Genomic DNA, 20,692 nt, shown 5'->3' with positions numbered 1-20,692 from the left:
TTGTTTTATTTGTTTTTTTTTTTACATTGCTTTGGCAGCTGCTCTGAAATCCTGTTTATTTTTGATTAATTTTATTTAACTTGGATCATATCTAGCAGTTATTGATTGATGAGTCTTGGGCTATTTTTAGACTTTTCCCCAGTGTATTTCCACTGCCTGTCCGGGATCTGTGGATCTTTACATGCTCCTTTGTGCCAGCTGCTGCTCAGCTACACAGTCTGTAATGAACAGGTTTTTTAGCTGCACCCCCATTGCCTCTCTTTTGAAAAGCCAGATGTGCTCTTGCTATATAGCCCTGTCTGCCAGTGCCTATTATAGGCTTTCCCTGATTAATCATAGTCAAATGCACTTACAGCTTCTCACATTTCATCCTTTGCCTGCTTTGTTTTTCTCATTTTCATAATGAAAGTTGAGCACATGGGGGCAGGGCTGCAGTGGATAATTGTCAATTAATCAGCTTATTATTTCTTTTTTAGTATCTGGATTTAGAATGATCTATTGGCACAAATGTAATATAATACTTACAGGTATGTTTTCATTAGTGTGTAATCATGAAAATCCTTTCGTTTTTACAGTAGCCCAGAATGGACAAACCAAACGCTGGCTCTAGATTTGATGTTTCTCCTACGCGATGTGTGAGGCAAAGGGGTTGTAATCTGCAACCTCACTGCTAGATGCCATTAAATCCTGCACACGGGTCCTTTTTAAATGTACTTCTAGCTTTATGTGTGATGGGTATTTGTCATTTTATGTTAGGTTAATAGATACATTGAATAAGGGGAAATAATCAATAGCTTAATCAACAGTTGATTGAGAATAATATGTTTTTTTTTGTGGGTTGCTGCTGTGTTTGTTTCTTGTCTGCACAAACACAAAGGAAGTCATTAGTCTGGTCTGCTTTTAGGCTGCGTGCATGAGTGCCAACCTCACACCCTGCTGTTGACTCCGCAGTAATGATGACCCACTGATGATACTTCACGTACTCTCACTTTGAGGAAGCTTTTATAGACACAGAGTTCAACATTAAATCCATCACATCATGATGTAGAAGGTCTAAAGGCCCGAGGACTTTGTTTAGGAAACCAAACAAATGAGGTTTGGTTTACCAGTGATTTACTGGTGATTGATTTAGCTCCTGTTAACCTGCTTTAAGGGTTATTACAGGGGTTAATCACTCATGAATTACTGTGGACAGAATAGGCTAACGAAATTAAATGAATGAAGGTAGAAAACACATGGACAGAGACATTATCTGGACCTTTTTTGGTTCAGAAATGCCGTTTCAGAATCTGGGAATCTGGAATCTTGTTGCCAATTGATTTGGTGTAATAGTTGTTGTCTCTCTTTATATGATTTTTTTCACAGATCTTGAAATGTACTCTTGTTTTCTGTCCCAAACTAGTGTATTTGTTCTGTGTACAGGAAGACAGCAAACCTGTTTGAAATGCGTCACTGAAATCTGAAAATGACCTTTTTATCTCCAGCCTGAGCTCGACAAACTCCTTTGGGTTACGGAAGAGTTAAACTCTGACAACAAACAATTCTGTGCTTGTTAAGAGTTAAATAAGCGAAGCTGCTGAAGCACAAATGAAACCCATAAACGAGTCTTTAGCAGAACTTTAGCAGCATTTTATCAGTAGTGCCAGTTGTCCAGAGCCTCAACCAAATAATTCACCAGTTTTACCCCTCAAACCATTCTTGACTGCCTGCTGTCCATCCTGGCTATGAGCCCATTTGAGGATGTTTTATTTAAGCATTAATGTGGTCGGACGGCTCATATTTACTGAGCACAGCATCCAACTCGCTGATGAAGCAGTGCACACACTTAAAGACAAGACAGCGTGGGACAACAAGATACTGATTGACAGATTCATGGTGCAGACTAAGAACAAAGTCCTACTTATTTTATCTTTTGTTGGTGGAAATGTGCAAAATCACTATTCATTATTGATAAAGTTCACATTAAAGTAGTTAATCTTTCACATGAACTTGAATGTCTTAAAAGAAAAAATGAAACAGCTTTTTTTTTAGAAGCAGCTCTTTATCTACGTAAAACTAAATTTAAGAATAAATTATGCACATTTTGTCAGTTAAAGAGCAAATGTCCTGAACTTGGTTGAATTCAGGTTGCCACAAAACCCCAACTTAAAGCTTCACATAAACTATTTTTAGATAGAGAGTAGGACAAGGACATTTTTAAGACCAAGAGCTTGTCAACTTTTTTCAGGCAGCAGTTGACAGTGATGGAGGAAGTGTGTCGGGAAGCAAAATGGTTGACTTTTTAAAGTCATAACTGGTTTATTTAATATCCGTTTTTCAGCTCCATGTTTCACACTGTACTGACACAACAACAGTGGCTTCATCTGTGTTACATTAGTCATAATTAATCTATTCCCCTTCCTGTCTCCTTTTGTGAATGTACTCATTAGGTCGTGAACATATAAAATAATTAAAAATGAGCCCCAGTAACTCTGGTGCATCATGGCATTTTACTGCTGTTTTACACCTGAGATCAAATGTGTGTTATTTTAATGACTGCGCCATGTGGTGTTTTTGTCAGCCACCATAGGAGCAGAAAGCACTAAACTGGCTGTGATGTTGTGCACTGGCCCGACCTTACTTACTGTTGCTCCGGCAGCAAACATACAACAGTGACGGTGCATGGCAGGAGTCGTCAGACCACCAGAGAGAGAGCTCAGAAGCTGTGGATGGATGCGGAGAATATTAATGAAAAGAGAAGATAAAATTCAAAATGTAGAGTTTTCCCAAAAACATTGTTTCCCTGTTTGCTCTGTAATATATTTTTTGCTTAATAGATTAATCATTTATTGTATAAATGCCCATCACATGTTTCCAGATCCTAAATTGATGCTTTTAGATTGCTTTTGTTGTCCAACCAACCTTAAAAAAATATGTATTCATAAATGTATGAAACACCAAGAAAAGCAGCAAATTCTCACACATAGGAAGCTGAATACAGAAAATTATTTGCAAGTTGTAGTCACTGATTCCTTTTCTGTTAATCAACTAATCAATTCAGCTCTTGTAACATGATAATGTATGTATCTGCTTTACTGTTCTGATTTCAATGAAGAATGTTTGTCCTCCAGCAAAATGATCTACTTTACCACTTATTCCAAAAACACCTGTAAATTCAGCTTTGCAGAGCTAATGATTATTGTCATTATTAAGATAATTAATCTTACAATATATACATTTTTTTGTCAATAAAATGTCAGAAAATACCGTTTCCTAAAGGCCAATTATTTTATCTGACAAACCTTAAAAAGATTTTAAGTTGACTAAAGAAAAAACATAAAATCTTTACAATTTTAAGGCTAGAACTTGTGAAGATTTGGGATTTTTGCTTGAAAAATAACTTAAAGCGATCATTCGATTATCAAAATAATAATTAAGCTTAAAGAGGAAGAAGGAAGCGCTGCGTGGCTCTGACTGCTGGTCCGACAGGCGCTCTTTAATTAGGCATGTGAAGATATACAAAAAAACAGAAATCCAAGAAATCTTCCTTAATGTCGAGTGTTGAAGATAAAACTCTAGGTCTTGGTTTGCACTGCTGCACGTCGTGTTCATGCCTTAGGCTGTATATTATAGAAGCTTATACATTGAATTGGTGCATAAATCGGTGGTGCAGTCGTCTCAGACAAAAAAATCTGTGCTTGTGAAAGCCTTCTGATGTTGCCAGGCCCCCAAATGTGTCCTGTTCCATCGCATTTTGTTTCACAGGAATCCCGATCCGCCTCAGCTTCTTTGAACTGTCTTCTCTCTTCTCTGGAGCTGCTGCAGCAGCAACCTGGCAATACAAATAACTGTCTGTGCGCTGGCGGCTTATAGGTGGAGACAGTCTATTTGTAGAGCCTGTGGCTAGGTTAATCCCTAATGATACAGGCCCTCTTCTCTGCTCCCCTACATCCTTTCAACACCTGCCTATTTCTCTTATTGCCATTGTCATTATAGCTGCACTTAATTATCAGTTTAAGGAGAATTAGACGTTCACATGGAAATTAACGGAGGGAATGAAAACTGCTCTCATCTGCTGGTGTATTTAAAGCTTACACGCGTGTGCAGATGTCGGTGTGTTTTTTTCAAGATCACGCTAGGTGGTTAATAGTTTAGATTTTGTGGCATTGTTAAAGCATTGTCGTACAAACACAAACATACGGAAAATGTAGGTGGATTCAAGCTATACGGCAGTGAACGAGCACAATGTATGAAGCTCCCAGTGTGAAATATGAAACAGATGTTGCACGTCTCATCTCATGTCAGAGGTGTTTAGCGTCGAACCAGCTGGAACAAACTGTTGAGAGTATATTGCCCCCCCCCCTTGCTCTCAGCATTAAGCGAAGTTTATCATTTGGAGCCAGATAGAGATAACAAACATGCTTTGTCACTTTCAGACTGCGTGACACACGTTTCTAGATGTTCAGCCCAGTCAGACCAGCGTTTAAAGCTCCCATTATTGTCCGATATTTTGCCCCACGAGAGCAGCCATCGACTTCTGTTAGGCTTTGGCGAGACGGAGCTTTTCTTAACTCCTGCGGTGATTTTGTTACACAGTCTTGTTGCCGTGGAAACATGTCACATTTGAGATAGACACGGGTAGGTAGCAGTTTGGAGCTCAATTGTGTGTGTCCAACTGGAAGAGAAAGACAGACTTTTTGCTGGCTACCCTCCTGGTATATATATATATATATTTTTTTTAAAGGTTTTTTTTTCAAATCAAGAGGGATAAATGAATAAAAATGTCTTTTGAAAAGCCTGTCATCATAGAATATTTCTTTATCCTGCTGCAGGCTTTAACCGTCAGACCCTCGCCTTGAAGTTCATAAATCTCTCCACCCAAAGGCACGCTGCTTCGTGCAACTTGTTTAGTTTCACTGTCACTTTTGTAATTTGTGACTCATAATTCACTTGTGATTTGCAGCAGTGTGTCATACGTTTTTTGTGTACGACATGCATCAAGATTAGCAGCCTAATAAATCATGAGCCTGAGTTTTATGTCCCGCTAAATTGGTGCAGTATGTTGGGGCGTCATGTTGCCAGTAACACCCGATGGCACCTACACCACAGGTTACTCAAATAGAAACAATGATTTGAAAAGAATTTGAGAGACTTTGCTGCATAAATTTGCAAGTAAATGAGGAAAAGACAAGTTTCAGTTCTTTGCTGCATATTTATAGTTTCTATATAAGTCAAATGGAAACATTTTCTAATTTACACATGAACTTAGTTGCTGCTAATGGTTAATAATATCATGACTGGTGTGACTGGACTCAGGTGGCTCATGATGGAGTAAATATACAATATGACTGGATTTTGTTTTACATGTGTTTATTCTGGGTTCTCTGTCTGTCCAGATGTAGCTGCCTTCTGCAGTTGAAAGGATTAAAGGGCTGTTACTTTGAGAAACAAACCAAAAAAACAACATGTATATATAGAAGTTTCTTTCTTACATGTTGCAGATGAATAAAAATTCATGTCACCAAATGAAGAAGAAAGACAAAAGAAAAGAACTCTGCATATGCCGAGGTGTTTGTCTTTCTTGGCAAAAGTTTCCTCTGTTGTGTTTGTTTCACATCCTATCATCACACCTGCAGCCCCACAGTTTTTGGTTTCAAGTGACGAAAGTGATTGTGAATCTCCGGGAGATTGAAGCCAACTGGTAAAGATGTTTCCGTCCTGAACAGTCAGCTCTAAGGGTTAATGGTTAATAATAGAGGTGAGCGCATGCCGTAGCCTCTCCAGTGACCTGTAACCTGAGGGACCGCAGCTTAAGACACTGATTCCCCAAACACTTCATTCTTTAGGAAGTAGCCTGCTGTGAGCGGAAAATCCCTCTGCATTTGTTTTTGCTTGAAGGATAAAATTAAATGGAAAATATTGTTCTGATCCATTTACCTGTGGAATAATGACTTTGGTGGTTGGTTCTGCATTCAGTACATATTCTGGGAAGTAATCAGCTCTGTGTGACACCAGCATGTCTCTGTACCAGCAGGAGTCATGTAAAAGTCAGGTAATCTCTCAGACCTAATGCTTGTTATTTGCCACAATGGTGCGTGAAACAATGATTAATTGATTTCATAACATTGTCGTTTTATTTTCTGATCTTTGACTAATTGATTAGTGCAGCTTGTGCAGTGAAAGTGGAGTAAAGTATGGCCACACAGTTAACATGATGGTAGAGATACCCAGCCCTAACCGACAGCGTTACCAGCAGCATTACACGATACGATTACCAGTGAAAGTTACACAATACCATATAAAACATGTATGACACACACATGTCACACGTTAGGGAGCTACTAACTGTACAGTGCTGGAAAGATACCCAAATTCATTAAGCCCAGGCAGCAGCCAACAAATCTCTTTTATAACATATATAATCCTTCAGTAACAATCTGTGTTTAGTCTCCTTTGGTGTCCTTTTACAAAGAAAAAAGAAGAGTGATGACGTACACCAACATGTAATAATTTGGGTTCTTAATAAACATGGCGGACCGGCTTATAAATGTGGATAGAGGACAGGGTTAATGAATGTCACAGAGCTGTCAGCCTCTCAGTGCAGTTAAATCTCTGGTTTAGGTTTGGTAGTTAGCATCATGCTTGTCTGGTAACTGGTCTCTAAATGACAATTACAATTACTAACTGTGTTATTGTCATTATTAGAAAAAGCTTGATTTTTAAATGTTTAGCCAAATCTTTTGTTACAGGAAAACATTTAAAATGCATTTTGTGAAATAAAAGCAGTAATATTTTGAGTTTTTAGTATTTAGTATTTAGTATTCATTCCCACCAAACAAACCTAAAAAGATTTGATAGGGGATTTGAAAGGATTCTGCTTCGATATAATGTTATCCACCCCTGGTCAGATGTCCATTTCCGTGCTGTTCGAAGCATTATCCAAAATATACGACCATGATGAAAGATGATTATTGTCAATCACTATTTTCTTTCTTTGTCATCTGTGATGTGAACCCATCAGATTTCTCAGTGTACGACGGTGCGTCTCTCCTGCCGCGCAGCTCACAGTGCCCTCAGCCCAGTCACAGTGGACAGCAGTAGAGGAGGTTGTACCACCGTCTGGTTCACAGTTAGTTCGGTGGTTTGTGGTCATTTTGAGACTCGGTTTGTGAAGTTAACAGTCTGCCATGCTGTTTATCTGTGCTCAGTGACGCAGCCGAAAACTAAAATTGCTTTGATTCTACTGACAAAATGCAATTTTGTCGACTGGGGGTCTTCTTAACTGGAATCATCGACTTTTAGGAGGCATCGCTACAAGTATTTCAAAAGAGCTGCCATCTGTCATACAGGTGGTTACCAGACCAAGTATCAGATTTTGTGTTTTTAGCCATCTTTAGTAAACTCACAGCAAGCATCATAAGAAAAAATGATTATTTGCCGAAGGCTGTAACTTTAATTTAACATCATGGGGAAAGCTGCTAAGCAAAGTACTGTGGTGTCATGTATCATGAGCATCTTTCATGCTACTTTTCATATTTAAATTTAGAAAGAAAAAAAAAATGTATTAATTATTTCAGCAAAAACAAATTGTAATACGGTTTATCCATCATGTAGCTGTAGTGTGAGACTTCATTCAGCACAGAGAAGCCTGGCGTACCCACCTAGTATGACTTCTTTCTCTGAATGAAGTTCAGGACTCGACCACAATAATGCAGTTGCAGTTCCCAATCCCAGGTGGTCCTGAGTCCAACATCAGACAAGACACTAATGATGAAATGGAATCTGTGCTCTCTCCTCTAGCAGCAACATGTACATAGCTGCAGACAGAGAGTGCAGGCTGTGTCTCTACAATCCCCCTTCATCTTGGTGCCTGCCGACCTCCATCAACTCCGCAGGATTAAAAGGGTGCAGAGGGCGAGAGCAACTCATTGGTCTTCCCACTCTCCTTCATTTTCTTGCCAGACCAGTGCAATGGGGATTTTGGTGTCTGATGTCTTTGTTTTCAGCCTTTTAGCTTCTGTTCCTTCCTTCTTTCTTCAACACAGAGGTGAGGTCAGTAATAAGCTAACAGGTGTTTTGCCCCTGGTCACCTTGTCATCACACTCCTGCTGGCCATCTTTGTCCACATACATGGCAGCAAACCTGTGTTGTTTGTTTGCTACCAGCAGCATGTACCTGCAGTATTTTGGCACCAGATTACAGACCCCCTTGTCATCACAGCTTTGAGCCGTTCAGCATTGAAGGGGACGGGTTTCAGATTCACTATCTGTCTGTGGCAAGCTGGGACTAGACCTCTGTAGCCTCAGGTGTGGTGGCACAGCATTTAACGTACTAATGATTAAAAGAGAAATCATTCTGAACTCGGTCCAGCCGGGTTGTATGAACCGATCCTGCTTGGCTTGGATTGGCCTGATCCATATTTTAATCCCAAACTTGGTCCTTTGTTTGATCCACAATGCGCACAGAGATTTTGATACCACATACGCAGGAGGGAGAGAAAACAACAGGCAGAGAGTTAAGCCTGAGTCAGAGTAGCTGGAAGGCTAAGAGGTGGGGGGATGGGAGGACAGAGAGGGGAGGAGGATCGGGAGGGAGCTGGCACTCAGTACAGAGACCTCTAGCCGAGAGTGGGAGCTTTATATAATGGCCAGGTAGTGTGCAAACTCCCCCTCTATCCGCCTACACAACCTCCACACACCCACACACAAACACACACATCCTGCAGAACCTTTGCAGAAACTGCTTGGCACAACATTATTAGCCTCACCATCTACCAGTCTCCTGGGGCTCCGAAGAACTGCATTACTGTTCACCTCCTAAAAACCAAGTAAAGCGCAGCAGATTTTTTTAGTACACAAACGTTGGGCTCAAAGGCAAACGACGTCGGTTGCTTGAAGACGCTACTTAGGTCTGGTTGGGTGCAACCACCAGCAGCAGCACTGCCTCTAGGGGACACTAGCGGAGGTCTTAGACATTTACTATACTCTATTCAGTCTGATGCGGTGACACAGGTAAAAGCCACATTGGCAGTTTGATCAGAAACGGTCAGCCCTTGTCAGCTCACCTTGTTTGTGCCTCTGTTTCCAACCGTGGGTTCAACTCAGGTCGGACACTGCCAGCCTTCAGTCAACAGGGCGTCACTGGTGGGGATGGAAATTTAATTTACTAATATTGACTTTTGAATGTAATTTAACCAGATGCGTATTGAGAAGAGCGCACATGTGAGCTCTTCAACCTACACTTGTTCTTTCTCATATGCATTCGTGGCCAAGTTACTTGTTTCTAATACGGGTTTTCCGTGAGCCCGGGTCTGTCCACCTTAGCTGCCGTTACGACATGCGTATCCACTACAGGGATAGCTGCGCCAAGCTGCTGTGGTCCTGCTATGTAGCCGACCCGACAGCCTGTTGTCTCCTTGTTGTCTGTGCATCTTTGTGGCTGTGATAGTAGATACTAGAGAGAGTTTTGTTTAGTCTCAGTACTTTTGCAGATTCTACATGAAGAATAGCCATATCAGAGCTGCGTTAACTGACTGCAAACCCAACCTTTCCTGCTGTTTCTGTTCACTCTATAACACCCATTTAACACAGACGTATAACAAAGTCAGGATAAAAACCTAAATTTGGCAACATTTGTAGTCTTTTGGGTTTGCTAAATTACATTCATTGTTCATGATAAAACCTATGAATAGGGCTTCAAACCTCAACACTTCTTAAGTACGGTAGCAGTGGCTCAGGAGGTAGAGTGGTTCCTCCACTGATCACAGGGTTGGTGGTTCGATCCCTAGCTCCTTGGGCAAGATACTATACGCCACATTGCTCCCGATAGTCAGGCCAGCACCTTGCATTCCTTAACAGAAGTATCTGCATTAGTATCAGAAAATGTCAGAGGATACACGCCCCTACCTATGAACCTACAGCATATATGAAGAATCTCGTCATCATGTGCATTCAAAAAATACCTTTCACCATCAAACATAAATACTTTCTTCTTCCTTTTTCTCACAAAAGGAACCAGATCTGCATCCTCAGTCAGTAAATACGGGCAACACAGTGATGGAAACATGGAGGTTTCAGTGCACTTTAAGATGAATGTTTTCTGACTAATATGTGAAGGTTTTAAGTGTGAAATCATGATATTGCTTAAGGTTGCAGAATCAAGGTGTGGTCTAGAGACTCCTGTTTCACTGCATTACTTCCCAGTGTCGTCATGAGGGGGAGAAAATATTTGTGGTATCCTGTGTCTCCTCAGGCAATGGGAAAAAAGCTAGCTTAAATGTATCTTCCTATGCAGGCTAAAGTTGTACCAGACCATTTCATCAACCAAGGATTTTTTTTAATCATAGGGGGAATTAATCATCATTATCAGAAATCTTTTTTATCTGTGTCAGCCTTGTCAAAAAGAAGGTTTTAATATATGTGGCTTTTGCAGATTTATTCACGTACATATGCAGAAGTGTCAGTGTGTTTGCTGGGTCCCAAAATGAACGCCCACCAAGCACCAAATGCTGGTAGATTGTCCGTTTTGCAAGTAAATCTTGGAAGGTAATCTTCCACACTTGCAAGTAAACAATTGTACTAAAATGGTCATGTAATAAAAACCTATGCAGAGTTGACTGTGGCACGCAGCTTCTGTCGTCTGCTGTCTGTGTCGGAGCCACGCGTGTGTTTTTACATTTTTTTTTCAGTTCAATCTAATTTGGCTGAATTAGACTATTTGTTCCCTTTTTTTTAATTCAGTGCCGTACTAAACATGTATCAGCAGTTCCTAATGTTTTAGCCTACTTCATGTTTTAATTCCTTTCTTTGTCATCTGTGATGTGCCAGCGCTGTCAGCCAGAGTCACTCACAGTGGACTGCAGTAGAGGAGGTTGTACCACTGTGTGGTCCAAAAGTGGTTCATCCAACTTTACTGACAGTCAGCGCTGACTGTTGGAGCAGCTGCCTGGCGTCACACTGCCCACCATTAACTATCAGTATTCTCTGCTTCTGTTGATAGTTTTGGGGTTTGTCGTCTTTATGAAGGACAGAAATTTGATTGAAAAAAGTGTTAGACAACTCAGGGTCTTCTCTGGTTTTTGGGGGCTGTCCTTAAACAGTGCTGTGAAACTAGATGGTCAGTTTTCCATCTTATCGCAATGAAATGTACTGAAATGACTATATGTGACACAAAAATGCAATTTAGTGTTTTTATGCTGGTGAAAAAAATATTATTTTTAGATTCAGGCCATATTGCGATTTCAATAATATTTGGATTAACTGTGCAGGCCTAATTTGAGGTTTTGCACATACACCAGTCATTTTGCCACCACATGTGATCCACTGCGGTTTTAATGATCTCTCACCTTGTGTGTGTGTCCTGATGCTTTGTGTATGAGAACATTGCATGCTAAGTCTTTGTGTGCCAGAACACTGCCATGTGTCCACTCTGCGTGTCAGCTCAGTTGAACTGCAGCACCTCACATTATAACTGAAATATTTGGTGTACTTCTCTGTGTTTGTCGTTCATTTTTGTATCTCTTATTTGCATGTGTTTGTGATCGTTTCCGTTTTAAAATTGTTTGCTGATTGTGTGTGATTAAATTTATCACCAATTTAAAAAAAAGTCAGTAATAGACATTTTCACTGAAGAAATTTTGACATATCAGTGTAGGAATAATGCAATAATAAAATGAGTTGAGCTGAATTAAGTCCTGGTATTGTACATAACAAACACTGTAATGACTCATTGGGACAGTTGAGCAAATGTCGTTAATGTTTTTATTCTTATTGAGCAACAAAATATAAATGCTAACAGCAAATGTAACCGTACATATAAACACTAAACTTTACTGGCAACTAGAAACAACTAGAAACAACATATTCCACAAAAATATTAAGTTTGGATCAGAAAAATTGGACTCAAATAAATTAAAATTAAAATTCAGCCTTTAAAACTAAAAAAATGTCTGGACTATAATAAATTTTACTGAGCCAATACTAATGTCAACAGATTGAAATGCCTTTTTAATACATATCCTTTGCATTTCTCTACAATTGTTTTATTTATTGGCGGACGTGCAACACAACACACAACACAACACATTTTGATAATCAATTAATCATTTTGAGAGATTATTTAGGAAAAATAACGACATAAAAAAAATAAGGCACGCCGCTTTGCAAAAAAATTTAAATCCTTTTTATTTAAGTTGCTGTATTAACAATTAACAACAAATAAACGAGTGCAGATATTGACTCATTTTACTCGTTTGGTACTCCTACTCATAAAAAGTACATTATCTGTACCGGATATTTGTTTCAGCCAAGTACTCGCTAGGCTTGGGTGATTGGACGAATATATTGGTGATTGGCCGAGTCCACTGCCGTTTTTTTGGGCGATCCTCCAAAGAATGAGAGCAGCTCAGTGACAGACATTCAGCGGCGCAGTACACACACTGAACCAAAGAACAAGTGAGAGGAAAAACTGCTGTAGAGCCAGTGTTTTTTCACATATAACTGCTATGAATAAAGGGTTTATTGCGACTAGTTAGACGACAGGGAATACAGTTACGAGGTGATTCGCAGAAGGTCAAAACAAACGGAGAGCCAGAATATTTTCAGGTGTAACTCTGTTCGATGGTTTGACACCAGACTGGGTGATTGTTGGAACAGTGTAAAGACTGGTCGAGTTTAAATGAAGTGTGCTTTAAGATCGCTTAACAAGGTCTTAGTTGGGTATAAAAGAGAAAGGTTGTATTTTCTGTTGAATGCAGAAAACAGCTGTTTTTCGTCTCCTTTCTTGACATTGGTTGAGTTTATTTTCTTTATTAAAGCTGTTAGAGCTTGTTGCATGTAGTTAACCCACTGCTCATCTCCCAGCTGAAACTATGGGACGTTGATTGGACTAAAGGTGGCTGGTTGGAAAATGTTAACATATCGCCCAACCCTAGTACTCCCTCAACCCAAACCTGTACTTATCAGGACTTCCTCAGAAACTCGAGCTCATTGCCAGCCGCAGTTTTGGAGGCCAGTTTTTCTCCTGACAGATAAAACAGCCCATTCAAGGCGGCACAGCCACTGGCCAGTTCCAATCCGTCTCTCCTCATCACACAGGCCTCCGTGCTGCCTGTTTCCTTTCATTATCTAACTTTCTCTGTGATCGCTCATTTTAAATGTCTATATATAGCTGATCTCAGCACAGCTGCAGTCATTAACCTGTATTTTTGTTCATTTTGTCAGACAATGTGGTGATGAAATAATGATTTAATCTGCAGCGCAATAGCGTGGTAATGATTGCTGGTTAAGGTAGTATTTATGAGCTATGATTGAACGTCCATTGTCTGATAATAGAAACAGAAAAATATGCAAACAACAATATCGGGAACGCACCTGCATTAATACAGTATATTCAATCACAGAGAGCAGGGGGGACTGAACAGTGGTTCAAATGAAATCGTCTGCCCCCCTCCTTCTTCTTGGTCTCTCTTTAATTACAAACACGAAACTAGTTTCCCTGCGTATGTGTGAAGACAAAATCAGTCAACAAACGAAAAGCATAACAGCAGAGCTTTGGTGAGCCGGCATATGGAGAATGAGGATACTGGGTTTTGTCAAATTGCACAGCTAACTTGTGGATTTCAAATGGGTTTCTTTATAATGAAGTAGCAGATTCACTTGTGCTAACTAACAGTGGTCGTTAATACAGTGCGCTGACATGCTACTCCACCAGAAACATGTCCTGTAAATGCACAGTAGGGTTCAGATTTTAGATTTTAGTTTAGTTACTTAATGTAGGCAGGGGAAAAAAACCCAAACCCAATTTGCAGAAGCTTGCTGAGCATGCAAGAGTTGGTTTGCGTGTTTCAGTAAGCTGTGTGTGCATATGGGTGTTTTAATAACATCTAAGCTTCTGACAGATGCAGTAGTGTCACTCTCAGCCTCTCTCTCTGATAACACATAGGCATAGAAACAAGTTATCTTCAGTGTAGTGCTCTGTTTTTAAAATGTTACTTTAATAGTTGAGAAGTGGGAGGCGTTATTTCGGGCGTCCTGGTAGTAAAACTCCTGTTAATTTTCTGCATAGATGATGTTAGACTTAGAGTACGTCCAAGGCGTTGTCAGGTACAGTAGGATCATCAGTACAATATATGAGCGACTGTGTTTGAGTATATCTGGTTCCAGTACCGAATACTTAATTGTACTTAATTTTAAGCTGTATATCTTTGTGCTTCTGGTCAAACAAAAAAAGGAAGATCTCACCTCTGGTGGGCTCTGGGAAACAGTGACAGGCATATTCTACCAGAATATAATGTGCAGATTAAACAAAAAAGTCAACCGTTTAAGTCAGTTTAGTTTTGGTTTATGGATCAATTTTGTCAGATTTTTAGCAACCACAATGTGGTGGTTTAGCCTCAACTGCAATGACGAAGCATTGTGAATTTGCTACAGCTCCAATTTGTGCCTCTGACTGGTCTTCTTCTCCATAGCAACAGTGGATGGGGCTTATGGGTATCTTATTTACAGTACTGTCACTAGCCATACCAAACTGATCATATAACTGGATTTCTCGGAAACAATAAAACTGATGGCCATAAGATAAAGATATAATATCTTTAAATAAACCAGGAGTCTCTGAGGTTTGATATTGGGAAACATTATATTACATTATTAAAAGAAAACTGTAATGGGAATTTAAAGTGACTGCCCCTCCCAACTATGTTTTCACTGGAGCTGTGGAGAATTTCATTTGGCTTGGAGGCTCAGCTGCTTTCTCTCTCTCTCTCTCCCACCATCCCCCATTGCTCCATCCCTCCATCAGTCATTCTCACCAGCTCTGGACACAGCAAATTATTACCCTTCTCCCCACTCTCCAGTCTGACAGGACTCTACCAAACGCACTGAGAAGAGATGCGACTGTAGTTATCAAATTAAAGTCAAGCTCAAAGTGAACTAGAAGCTAATTATAAAAAAAGCTGTTTAATAGCAACATTTTTGGTCTTTTTAAAAAAAAAGATCTTTGTCCACACTGAAATAGGGCTAAATATCTAACATCTGTATTTTGGTCATGAAATGAAACTCTGCATCACGTACAACATTTGATGAGGAGTGGGATAGACGAAACCTTCCATTCCTTCTGTGATCACTTTTATTGCTTTTCAATGCAGCTTAAATCCCAATTTAGTTGATCTTATTTCTATTGTCAGACACCTGCACAAGTTTATAATAATGATTTGATCAAGTGCAACCTGTGATTGTGTGGCTACATCTGAGTAGGCTGAAAAAAGTTCACCTTCGTGGTAAGCATCGGACAGAAAGCCGCAACTGAGAGGAAGAGGGTCTTTAGAGTTGTATAGATGGATGTAGTCTTAAAAATATGGATATTAATTTTCTAAAAAAGAATAATATTAGACCAACAGACTGATGTTGGTCAATGCCAAAGTACGCCTGCATAGTTTGTTCTTACAGTTACAGTCTTACAAATATTGTGTGAAGGATCAACCGAGGAGGAAATCTATCTGTGAGAGCTGCTTGATATCAGGGTTTGTTACTTTGGGACTGAAATGTTTTCTCCAAATTTTGGGCCAGTTTGGACGCAGAGTCAGCTACAGATGTTTTGGAAAAATGAAGCAACATGTCCCAGCAAGCATAAGAGAGAAACATCTTAAGACACATCTGAAAAGATTTGAATGACTCAGTCTCAAAATCAGAGTGGACATAGGACTTTTATGAATTACTAATCTGGCAGCTATATGTCCACACAGGGTTGATCAGACTAGAGACACATAATGTAAAGTTTATGTTTATGTTTATGGTTTCTTGTTTAATTTAGTGTCTCTTTTGTCTTTGTGAGAAATTCTACTTTGAAAGGGATGTTTTAATGTTTACTGCTCTGCCGGTGGAGTTGAACAGCGGTTTGATTTCCATCTGGTTCCATCTGTTCATCCTTCAGTCTGTTAACAAGATTGTCTTTAAAACTTTCTGGAAAGGTTACCTGTTTGGTAGAAATCCAACATTTGGAGCTGTCATACCTTCACAGCTGCGTAGCGTTGGTGGAAACACCTGCACCACTGAGTGCCATGTTATTTCTTCTGCAGGTAGCACGGTTACCAAAATTAATAACTCTTTTGTTATTTATACGCACACCTAGATAGTTTGATACATTCAATTGAAGATAGAAAAACACATTTTACTAAGACTAAAATTAAGGAATAAAGTAATTTTGAGATTTTAAGATGTAATCTTACACAAGTAGGGATGGAAATTGACTTTATTTTAAACTGTTTTATTGTCTCTGAGTCTGAACCATTGACATTATGTCTAAACACACTGTAGAAAAATAGCAGAGTTATACTAGTTTGAGTTTGTTTAGTGAATTGAGGCCCTGTTGTAAGTTTCCAGCTATGTAGACACATGAGTTGATGTCATGATGAGGAATTGATAAGCTCAGTGGCGCACGAGTCCAACGGATCGGACAATTTGGAAACGGTTCTTGATTCCCACACACAAGTTGGAGGTTTTTTTTTGAGGCCATTACTGTTATCAGTACGTGGGAGTTTTAGAAAATATGATAAAGATATATTGGCTTATTGGAATTGTTTAATGAACACATAACATAAAGAAACAATTTTAATATGGAATCTTTAGATTTGACATATTCACCATTATTAATACAAGCTGCAGTAAGTAATATGAGCAAGCTTATCAGCCTGGTCGATTTATTTAGCTCATCAACATATAAAAGATGGACATGACAGTTCCTTAAAAGAAAAGCTAAAACTTCTTGAGCGCCCCCTTGTGGCTGACAGCAGTATGGGTCAAAAAGCTTGCTGCCTCCATATAAGCTGATGGGACATGGACCAAACTAAAAAAATGTAACTGCACGTCAAATTAACTTTTCCCAAGGAAGGCTTCTGGCATTTTAGGTTGATTTTATCACTCTGATGTAGGGGTGTAACAATTCACCAAATCCACGGTTCGGTTCACGGGACCGTCGATTGTTCTGAGCCACCGGCGTTCAGGTTCATCACTGCCGCGTGGTTTTTTGTGCCTGTTCCCATTTGCAGGAAGACAGAGGAGTAAAGACCGATGTGGTCAGAGATCGTACATTGACAGAGCGATTAGTGGCAGAGATGCTTTACGATTACGGGGAGCGTCAGTGACAGCGTGTGAGCGACCTGCCCAGGACTGTCACGCTCTCACGTAACGCGTTAGTTTCGGTTGTGGCGCCGCCAGACGCTTGAAACTGAATCACGGCGTGAGTTTATGAAGACGTACTGCTGGCATGGGAGAAAGTCAGCAGAGAAACACACACAGGGGAGAGAGACAGGCGGAGCAAGCGCGGCGCGTGTTCGCCGTGAGCGGTGTGACGTTAGGGTGTCGCTGTGCTCGTTGTCGTGTGGAGTGTGGCGGAGGAAGAGGAAAGCGAGCCAGGGGATTAAATTAGGTAACTAAACACTTAAAATAAGGGTGAAAATGACCTAGGAACTGACCTGACTGTCAATACAAATACGATACAGGCCTACACCGCTACCACCCCACGGGCCGCCGCCACCGCCGCAGTTACACTGTCTTAACGAGAGCTCAACAGTCCAGGGAGCGAGTGTGTTTCGGTTCTGTCTCTCGGATCCGCGACACGAGACCGTGGACTTTTGTGTCGCGATTTCGGTCTTGGTTTCAGAACCGTTACAGCCCTACTCTGATGTATGTTCGTTTTTCTGATAAGTTTGGTTTTAATTAGTTATTTGAAGCTATAAAAGAGGGGGTTTCACATAATAATTGACATCTGAGCCCTTCTTGTGTTTGAGTCCGCCGGGTGTATGGGCGAGACTTTACTACTGCGGCACCATCCACACATACAGTGGGAAGAAGTGGAGATGCGACGTCCATCTTTTATATGGTCTAGCTCCACCAAGACCATGGTAGAGCAAAGTTTGGGGTTTGATAGCTTTTTATCGAATTTGAATCCCTTTGAATCCCTTATCAAATCTTTGTTGGTAGTTTGTGTCACGTGACAATTAGCAAACTCTATTGAAAGTTAATTTAAGAGGCACCTATGTGACTTGTGGGTTAAGATGCTGACCATAAACCACAATGTCCCCTGTTCATATCTTTTGTTGCATCTTGTTTCTCTATTATAAAAACTTCCCTTCCCAAGTCCTACTATTCATACCAGTGTGAATAACTGTTCTGCTGGATTTGTGGCAGTCCTGACTCAAGGTTTGTATTTATTATACCAGTGAGCAACTGGCTAAGCACCTGGATTGTGCCTGAGTCAACAGAAACTGCAACCTTGGCCGGGACTTTTTGGGGGACAAGTAGTACCACCCAGAAACCAAAACTAAAACTTGGTTCCTGCGGTGAACAAGCACATATCAATCCTCAGTTCCTGTAATACTGAAAGTTGAAAAGGGCTTGGGTTAAAATTTTTCTCTCTTTCTTTCTTTTAATTTCAAATCAAACTTGGTTTAATTTTAGGCGTTTTAATTAGGAACAATGCTGCCAAAGCACAAGATGTACCAAGTAGCATATGGTGTGTACAGTACGTTGTAGTTGTGGTAGTGAGGGAGTTGTCATTATCTAATTTCCCTAATCCAACATTTACATATAACGTATGCCAAAATATATAGACTGTAGTAATCATTAAATGTCTTCGAATTATTATGTGTGGTGAGAAATGTGCCGGTTTTAATTACTTTCCAATCATGACTGTATGACATTTAATACGATGATATTATATAGTTTCTGCTCTTTGCACCGTTCTTATCTTGTTCTCTTTTTTTTTGTCTAAATGAATTCTAGTGCAGTTGTTTACTTGACTGAGGAAATTTCGTCATTCTGGGTTTTTGTGGGTTTTGGTTTTTGTGTAATGTGTTGGTCGAAATGTTGTTTTATGGGCCTTTCCAGTCATATGAGAATATCACTGTGGTGGACGCAGTAAATCTTTTCCTTTGGCACCAAATTGACACATTTAGATATATTGTTTGTTGGCACGAAATGTCACAGGCTGGTAAATTCAAGACATTCAGGACACAACGTTCCTCTTCAGCTTTAAAAAACCCACACTGGTCTGCACGCTGTGTGTTTGCATGTGTGTAGGAACTCCCATGTTACCACCAGCTATTCTCTTTGTGTTGCCTCTTTCACCCTCCTGCCTTTGTTACAGCTTCCCTTTGCACCTACATGTCAAGTTGTTTCAGTAAAACAATACAACAGAGCGCATTCTCACGAAAACTCGCTTTGTGCAAACTGGATTTTCAGTGCCATCGAATCGGTTGTGTTTCAGAATTAAATCAAAGGGTCACTTTTAATTAGTTCAGTTAACGATTTTCACTTTCATGTCTTTGGGAGAGCAACTTCTGCCACATTGGCTATTGATATTGTGACACTATAATGTCAAAATGTGTCTTTGATATTGCTTTAAAGCATTTCATTTTTTTTCACTGGCTTTGATCAGGGTCATTTCATCAGCCAGCTGCTTCAGTATGAACTGCAGAAGCACAACTACATATTTTACCTGAATTTATAAGCAAATAATGTCTTGTTTTAAAGCTGTTCTTAGGGAGGCAACTATTTTAACGATTGAATAATCATTTGAGTATTTTCTTTAATCAAAAGTGCCAAAAATTATCTGATTCCACCTTCTTAAACGTGAGGATGCAGAGTTTTTCTTTGTCTTATATGATAATAGAGCTTGAACAATTAGATTTCTTGACAACTGTTAAATTAATCACCAACAATTTTGACAATAAATTAATCATTTTGAGTCAGTTTTTAAGAAAAAATGTCCAAATTCTCAGATTTGTGCTTCTTACATGTGAGGATTTGAAGCGTTTCTTTTTGTCCTATATGATAGTAGAGCTTGAATGATTAGTTGATTGGTTGTCAACTATTAATTGACAACAGTTTTGCCAATCATTTAATCATTCTGAGTCCATTTTATTAAAAAAAATCAATTTCTCTGATTTCAGTTTCTTAAATGTGAATATTTTATGGTTTCTTTAGCCCTTCATGACAGTAACCGGAATATCTTTGGGTTGTGGACAAAACAAGACATGAAAGGACGTCACCTATGGACCAATCATCTAATTGATTAATCAAGTAAAGGACAGATTAATTGATAATGACAATAACAGTTAGTTGCAGTCCTTTATGATAGTAAACTGATTATTTCTTGGTGTAACTATAAAGCTGTGAGATGGTTGAACAGAGCTCCCCTCTGTTGACCAGGAAAATGGAGGAGTTTAAGGTCTACCTGTCCTGGGAAGGAGATTGATTGACTTACGAAGACAGGGGAGGCAGAGCGAACTGTGAGCCGCTCATCTGTCTCTCCTCCAACACCTCCCGCCCCACTGTTTTCTCTCCTCTGTTTGTTTTCCCTCGTTCTTTTTTTTGTTTTTTCTGGGGTTTTTTTAAGCCAGAGGAATGTTACACATCCGCAGTGTGGTGGAGGAGAGTGTGTGTTTGTGCTTGTGTGTATCTGTCTCTCTTTTGTGTGTGTTTGCGTTGTAGAGAGAGAGAGAGAGAGAGAGCGAGAGTGAGTGAATGGGGGGGCTTGGCATGTGTTTGTGTTAAGGTGTGTGTGTGTGAGAAATTGTGGGCAGCCAGTGTCTTCATTTTTTCACACAGCCCTCTTTTCTACCACATGCATATTTCATGGAACTGGTCATTTATGTCGCCAGCAGGAGAGTTTCTTGGCCGAACCAACACGCTGTCTGTGTGTGTGCGTGTCTCTG

The 20,692-nt window shown here is 39.9% G+C and overlaps 1 protein-coding gene across 2 annotated transcripts in view; it reads left to right on the top strand.

Annotated features, from left to right (window-relative positions):
• Positions 1-20,692, top strand: part of LOC118321019 (E3 SUMO-protein ligase PIAS1-like) — a 51,635-nt gene that overhangs the window by 745 nt on the left and 30,198 nt on the right. The window lies entirely within an intron of this gene.

The sequence above is a fragment of the Morone saxatilis genome, unplaced genomic scaffold (assembly GCF_004916995.1).
Source record: "Morone saxatilis isolate NCDOM2014 unplaced genomic scaffold, NCSU_SB_2.0 Contig11, whole genome shotgun sequence".
Lineage (NCBI taxonomy): Eukaryota > Metazoa > Chordata > Actinopteri > Moronidae > Morone > Morone saxatilis.
This window is presented reverse-complemented; position numbering and strand designations above follow the sequence as displayed.